Consider the following 7500-nt stretch of genomic DNA (forward strand, 5'->3'; position numbering starts at 1 on the left):
CTTACCCTAACCCAACCTAAACCCTGCCTCCAGCCCTAACCCCAGCCCCAACCCTAACCCTAACCCCAACCCCAACCCCAACCCCAACCCCAACCCTAACCCTAACCCTAACCCTAGCCCCAGCCCCAACCCTAACCCTAACCCCAGCTCCAACCCTAACCCTAACCCCAGCCCCAGCCCCAACCCTGATCCTGCCGGAGGGGCTGGAGCCCGGTTCTCCTTAACCCTAACCCCAGCCCCAACCCTAACCCTAACCCCAGCCCCAACCCTAACCCTAACCCCAGCTCCAGCCCTAACCCCAGCCCCAGCCCCAAACCGGCCCTAGGGCCTGGAGCCCGGTTCTCCTCAACCCTAACCCCAGCTCTAACCCTAACCCGGCTGGAGGGCATGGAGCCCGGTTCTCCTTAACCCTAACCCCAGCCCCAACCCTAACCCTAACCCCAGCTCTAGCCCTAACCCCAGCCCCAGCCCCAAACCGGCCCTAGGGCCTGGAGCCCGGTTCTCCTTAACCCTAACCCCAGCTCTAACCCTAACCCGGCTGGAGGGCATGGAGCCCGGTTCTCCTTAACCCTAACCCCAGCCCCAGCCCCAAACCTAACCCTAACCCGGCCGGAGGGGCTGGAGCCCGGTTCTCCTTAACCCTAACCCGGGGTCGGCTTGTTTGAGAAAGAAACCCAGGAATCGCCTTCTTTTCCCGAGTTAAGACGAAATACGGATTTTTGTAAAAAAAAGATTTCCTTGGGCCAAACCAAGTTCAGACTCTTTAGTCCTTCATATATAGCCATTCCGAGTAGGTTCCATGCACAAAACCTCTTTAAATGGCCTTTTTTTGACAAAGAAACCCAGGAATCGCCTTCTTTTCCCGAGTTAAGACCAAATACGGATTTTTGTTAAAAAATGATTTCCTTGGGCCAAACCAAGTTCAGACTCCTTAGTCCGTTATGTCTATGTTCATTCTGAGTAGGTTCCATGCACAAACCTCTTTAAATGGCCTTTTTTGAGAGAGAAACCCAGGAATCGCCTTCTTTTCCCGAGTTAAGACGAAATACGGATTTTTGTTAAAAAATGATTTCCTTGGGCCAAACCAAGTTCAGACTCCTTAGTCCGTTATGTATATGTTCATTCTGAGTAGGTTCCATGCTTAAACCTCTTTAAATTGCCTTTTTTGAGAAAGAAACACCGCAAAAGCTTTCCTTTGCGGAGTGATGTCGTTGCGCAGGGCATGAGTGCCTGGATGTTCTGAGAGGGGAGCAGGGATGAATGCCTGACCGAGGAGAGGTGCTGAAACTCGGCCTGGATGTGTGTCTGTGCGCAGGGCATGAGTGCCTGGATGTTCTGAGAGGGGAGCAGGGATGAATGCTGGACCGAGGAGAGGTGCTGAAACTCGGCCTGGATGTGTGTCTGTGCGCAGGGCATGAGTGCCTGGATGCTGTGAGAGGGGAGCAGGGATGAATGCTGGACCGAGGAGAGGTGCTGAAACTCGGCCTGGGTGTGTGACTGTGCGCAGGGCATGAGTGCCTGGATGCTGTGAGAGGGGAGCAGGGATGAATGCCTGACCGAGGAGAGGTGCTGAAACTCGGCCTGGATGTGTCATTGCGCAGGGCATGAGTGCCTGGATGCTATGAGAGTGGAGCAGGGATGAATGCTGGACCGAGCAGAGGTGCTGAAACTCGGCCTGGATGTGTGTCTGTGCGCAGGGCATGAGTGCCTGGATGCTATGAGAGTGGAGCAGGGATGAATGCTGGACCGAGGAGAGGTGCTGAAACTCGGCCAGGATGTGTGTCTGTGCGCAGGGCATGAGTGCCTGGATGCTATGAGAGTGGAGCAGGGATGAATGCTGGACCGAGCAGAGGTGCTGAAACTCGGCCTGGATGTGTGTCTGTGCGCAGGGCATGAGTGCCTGGATGCTATGAGAGTGGAGCAGGGATGAATGCTGGACCGAGGAGAGGTGCTGAAACTCGGCCAGGATGTGTGTCTGTGCGCAGGGCATGAGTGCCTGGATGCTATGAGAGTGGAGCAGGGATGCATGCTGGACCGAGGAGAGGTGCTGAAACTCGGCCTGGATCTGTGTCTGTGACTGGACGTTATGAGAGGGGAGCAGGGATGAATTCCTGACCGAGGAGAGGTGCTGAAACTCGGCCTGGATGTGTCATTGCACAGGGCATGAGTGCCTGGATGTTCTGAGAGGGGAGCAGGGATGAATGCTGGACCGAGGAGAGGTGCTGAAACTCGGCCTGGATCTGTGTCTGTGACTGGACGTTATGAGAGGGGAGCAGGGATGAATTCCTGACCGAGGAGAGGTGCTGAAACTCGGCCTGGATGTGTCATTGCACAGGGCATGAGTGCCTGGATGTTCTGAGAGGGGAGCAGGGATGAATTCCTGACCGAGGAGAGGTGCTGAAACTAGGCCTGGATGTGTGTCATTGCGCAGGGCATGAGAGACTGGATGCTGTGAGAGGACAAAAGCCGTGAATGCTGTCCGAGCAGAGGTGCTGAAACTCGGCCTGGGTTCTGTTTGTCTGTGCGCAGGGCATGAGTGCCTGGACGTTATGAGAGGGGAGCAGGGATGATTGCCTGACCGAAGAGAGGTGCTGAAACTCGGCCTGGATGTGTGTCTCTGGGCCGGGCATGAGAGACTGGCTGTTGGGAGAGGACGGCAGCCATGAATACTGGACCGAGGAGAGGTGCTGAAACTCGGCCTGGATGTGTGTCTGTGGGCAGGGCATGAGAGACTGGCTGTTGGGAGAGGAAAGCAGCCATGAATGCTGTCCATGCAGAGGTGCTGAAACTCGGCCTGGATTTGTGTCTGTGGGCAGGGCACGAGAGCCTGGATGTTGGGCATGAATCCCAGTTCAGAAAAAGGACCTTTTCTGAAAGAAACACAGGAATCGCCTTCTTTTCCCGAGTTAAGACGAAATACGGATTTTTGTTAAAAAGTGATTTCCTTGGGCCAGAACAAGTTCAGACTCCTTAGTCCTTCATATATACATACATATATATCCATTCTAAGTAGGTTGCTTGCATAAACCTGCACAAACCCGGATAAATGGCCTCTTTTGGGATCAAAACACAGGAATCGCCTTCTTTTCCCGAGTTAAGACGAAATACGGATTTTTGTTAAAAAATGATTTCCTTGGGCCAGAACAAGTTCAGACTCCTTAGTCCTTCATATATACATAGAGATATATCCATTCTAAGTAAGTTCCATGCATAAACCTGCACAAACCCGGATAAATGGCCTCTTTTGGGATCAAAACACAGGAATCGCCTTCTTTTCCCGAGTTAAGACGAAATACGGATTTTTGTTAAAAAGTGATTTCCTTGGGCCAGAACAAGTTCAGACTCCTTAGTCCTTCATATATACATACATATATATCCATTCTAAGTAAGTTGCTTGCATAAACCTGCACAAACCCGGATAAATGGCCTCTTTTGGGATCAAAACACAGGAATCGCCTTCTTTTCCCGAGTTAAGACGAAATACGGATTTTTGTTAAAAAATGATTTCCTTGGGCCAGAACAAGTTCAGACTCCTTAGTCCTTCATATATACATAGAGATATATCCATTCTAAGTAAGTTCCATGCATAAACCTGCACAAACCCGGATAAATGGCCTCTTTTGGGATCAAAACACAGGAATCGCCTTCTTTTCCCGAGTTAAGACGAAATACGGATTTTTGTTAAAAAGTGATTTCCTTGGGCCAGAACAAGTTCAGACTCCTTAGTCCTTCATATATACATACATATATATCCATTCTAAGTAGGTTGCTTGCATAAACCTGCACAAACCCGGATAAATGGCCTCTTTTGGGATCAAAACACAGGAATCGCCTTCTTTTCCCGAGTTAAGACGAAATACGGATTTTTGTTAAAAAATGATTTCCTTGGGCCAGAACAAGTTCAGACTCCTTAGTCCTTCATATATACATAGAGATATATCCATTCTAAGTAAGTTCCATGCATAAACCTGCACAAACCCGGATAAATGGCCTCTTTTGGGATCAAAACACAGGAATCGCCTTCTTTTCCCGAGTTAAGACGAAATACGGATTTTTGTTAAAAAGTGATTTCCTTGGGCCAGAACAAGTTCAGACTCCTTAGTCCTTCATATATACATACATATATATCCATTCTAAGTAGGTTGCTTGCATAAACCTGCACAAACCCGGATAAATGGCCTCTTTTGGGATCAAAACACAGGAATCGCCTTCTTTTCCCGAGTTAAGACGAAATACGGATTTTTGTTAAAAATGATTTCCTTGGGCCAGAACAAGTTCAGACTCCTTAGTCCTTCATATATACATAGAGATATATCCATTCTAAGTAAGTTCCATGCATAAACCTGCACAAACCCGGATAAATGGCCTCTTTTGGGATCAAAACACAGGAATCGCCTTCTTTTCCCGAGTTAAGACGAAATACGGATTTTTGTTAAAAAATGATTTCCTTGGGCCAGAACAAGTTCAGACTCCTTAGTCCTTCATATATACATAGAGATATATCCATTCTAAGTAAGTTCCATGCATAAACCTGCACAAACCCGGATAAATGGCCTCTTTTGAGATCAAAACACAGGAATCGCCTTCTTTTCCCGAGTTAAGACCAAATACGGATTTTTGTTAAAAAGTGATTTCCTTGGGCCAGAACAAGTTCAGACTCCTTAGTCCTTCATATATCCATTATAAGTAGGAACCATGCACACACCTCTTTAAATGACCTTTATCCCGGTTCAGAAAAACGCCAAAGTGTCAAAAAGTACCAGGGGCATGAAGCCCGGTTCAGAAAAACGTCAAAGTGTCAAAAAGTACCAGGGGCATGAAGCCCGGTTCAGAAAAACGTCAAAGTGTCAAAAAGTACCAGGGGCATGAAGCCCGGTTCAGAAAAACGTCAAAGTGTCAAAAAGTACCAGGGGCATGAAGCCCGGTTCAGAAAAACGTCAAAGTGTCAAAAAGTACCAGGGGCATGAAGCCCGGTTCAGAAAAACGTCAAAGTGTCAAAAAGTACCAGGGGCATGAAGCCCGGTTGAGAAATATTTTCTAAGTGCCAAAAAGTACCAGGGGTGAGAATCCCGGTTGAGAAAATTTTCTAAGTGCCACATAGTACCAGAGGTGAAAAAGTTTATAGTACCAGGGGTGATAAAGTTTGAAAAAATTTCTGTCAGACAACGGGAAAAGGGGACGATGGGCCGAGTCAGCCCAAGGCCCGCCCCTATTCTCCCACACGACGAGGTTATTAGCAGACGACGAAAACACCATCTGCACGATTTCAGAAACCCAGTTTTCGGAAAAATATCTGAGTACCAGACTGGGACGGTGAATTGATAATCCGAAAGATGACACTTTCCACGGCCTGAAATGATGGAGGAAGGGGGCAAAAGCTCCAGCCTGGCTCCTGGAGGAGGGGTCCAAAGGCAAGAACGTGTGTCCGAGGATGGGTGCAGGAGAGCGGATTCAAGGCGCGGCTGACCGCTAGAAGCTCCAGGCCGGTTCCTGGAAGATGGGAGGCCGACTTTGGCAGAGCATGAGTCCGAGGAAGGTGCTGGAGAGCGGATTCAAGGCGCGGCTGACCGCTGGAAGCTCCAGGCCGGTTCCTGGAAGATGTGAGGCCGACTTTGGCAGAGCATGAGTCCGAGGAAGGTGCTTGAGAGCGGATTCAAGGTGCGGCTGACCGCTAGAAGCTCCAGGCTGGTTCCTGGAAGATGTGAGGCCGACTTCGGCAGAGCATGAGTCCGAGGAAGGTGCTTGAGAGCGGATTCAAGGCGCGGCTGACCGCTAAAGGCTCCAGGCTGGTTCCTGGAAGACGGGAGGCCGGCCTGGAGGAGAATGTGTCCGAGGAAGGTGCTTGAGAGCGGATTCAAGGTGCGGCTGACCGCTGGAAGCTCCAGGCTGGTTCCTGGAAGATGTGAGGCCGACTTTGGCAGAGCATGAGTCCGAGGAAGGTGCTGGAGAGCGGATTCAAGGCGCGGCTGACCGCTAAAGGCTCCAGGCTGGTTCTTTGAAGATGTGAGGCCGGCCTGGAGGAGAATGTGTCCGAGGAAGGTGCTGGAGAGCGGATTCAAGGTGCGGCTGACCGCTGGAAGCTCCAGGCTGGTTCCTGGAAGATGTGAGGCCGACTTTGGCAGAGCATGAGTCCGAGGAAGGTGCTGGAGAGCGGATTCAAGGTGCGGCTGACCGCTAGAAGCTCCAGGCTGGTTCCTGGAAGACGGGAGGCCGACGTTGGCAGAGCATGAGTCCGAGGAAGGTGCTGGAGAGCGGATTCAAGGCGCGGCTGACCGCTGGAAGCTCCAGGCTGGTTCCTGGAAGATGGGAGGCCGACTTTGGCAGAGCATGAGTCCGAGGAAGGTGCTGGAGAGCGGATTCAAGGCGCGGCTGACCGCTGGAAGCTCCAGGCTGGTTCCTGGAAGATGGGAGGCCGACTTTGGCAGAGCATGAGTCCGAGGAAGGTGCTGGAGAGCGGATTCAAGGCGCGGCTGACCGCTGGAAGCTCCAGGCTGGTTCCTGGAAGATGGGAGGCCGACTTTGGCAGAGCATGAGTCCGAGGAAGGTGCTGGAGAGCGGATTCAAGGCTCGGCTGTCCGCTAGGAGCTCCAGGCTGGTTCTTTGAAGATGTGAGGCCGGCCTGGAGGAGAGTGTGTCCGAGATAGGTGCTGGAGAGCGGATTCAAGGCGCGGCTGACCGCTGGAAGCTCCAGGCTGGTTCCTGGAAGATGGGAGGCCGACTTTGGCAGAGCATGAGTCCGAGGAAGGTGCTGGAGAGCGGATTCAAGGCGCGGCTGACCGCTGGAAGCTCCAGGCTGGTTCCTGGAAGATGGGAGGCCGACTTTGGCAGAGCATGAGTCCGAGGAAGGTGCTGGAGAGCGGATTCAAGGCTCGGCTGTCCGCTGGGAGCTCCAGGCTGGTTCTTTGAAGATGTGAGGCCGGCCTGGAGGAGAATGAGTCCGAGGAAGGTGCTGGAGAGCGGATTCAAGGTGCGGCTGACCGCTGGAAGCTCCAGGCTGGTTCTTTGAAGATGTGAGGCCGGCCTGGAGGAGAGTGTGTCCGAGATAGGTGCTGGAGAGCGGATTCAAGGCGCGGCTGACCGCTGGAAGCTCCAGGCTGGTTCCTGGAAGATGGGAGGCCGACTTTGGCAGAGCATGAGTCCGAGGAAGGTGCTGGAGAGCGGATTCAAGGCGCGGCTGACCGCTGGAAGCTCCAGGCTGGTTCCTGGAAGATGGGAGGCCGACTTTGGCAGAGCATGAGTCCGAGGAAGGTGCTGGAGAGCGGATTCAAGGCTCGGCTGTCCGCTGGGAGCTCCAGGCTGGTTCTTTGAAGATGTGAGGCCGGCCTGGAGGAGAATGAGTCCGAGATAGGTGCTGGAGAGCGGATTCAAGGTGCGGCTGACCGCTGGAAGCTCCAGGCTGGTTCTTTGAAGATGTGAGGCCGGCCTGGAGGAGAATGAGTCCGAGATAGGTGCTGGAGAGCGGATTCAAGGTGCGGCTGACCGCTGGAAGCTCCAGGCTGG

The sequence above is a fragment of the Odontesthes bonariensis genome, unplaced genomic scaffold, assembly GCF_027942865.1.
Source record: "Odontesthes bonariensis isolate fOdoBon6 unplaced genomic scaffold, fOdoBon6.hap1 scaffold_191, whole genome shotgun sequence".
NCBI classification, from domain to species: Eukaryota; Metazoa; Chordata; class Actinopteri; order Atheriniformes; family Atherinopsidae; genus Odontesthes; species Odontesthes bonariensis.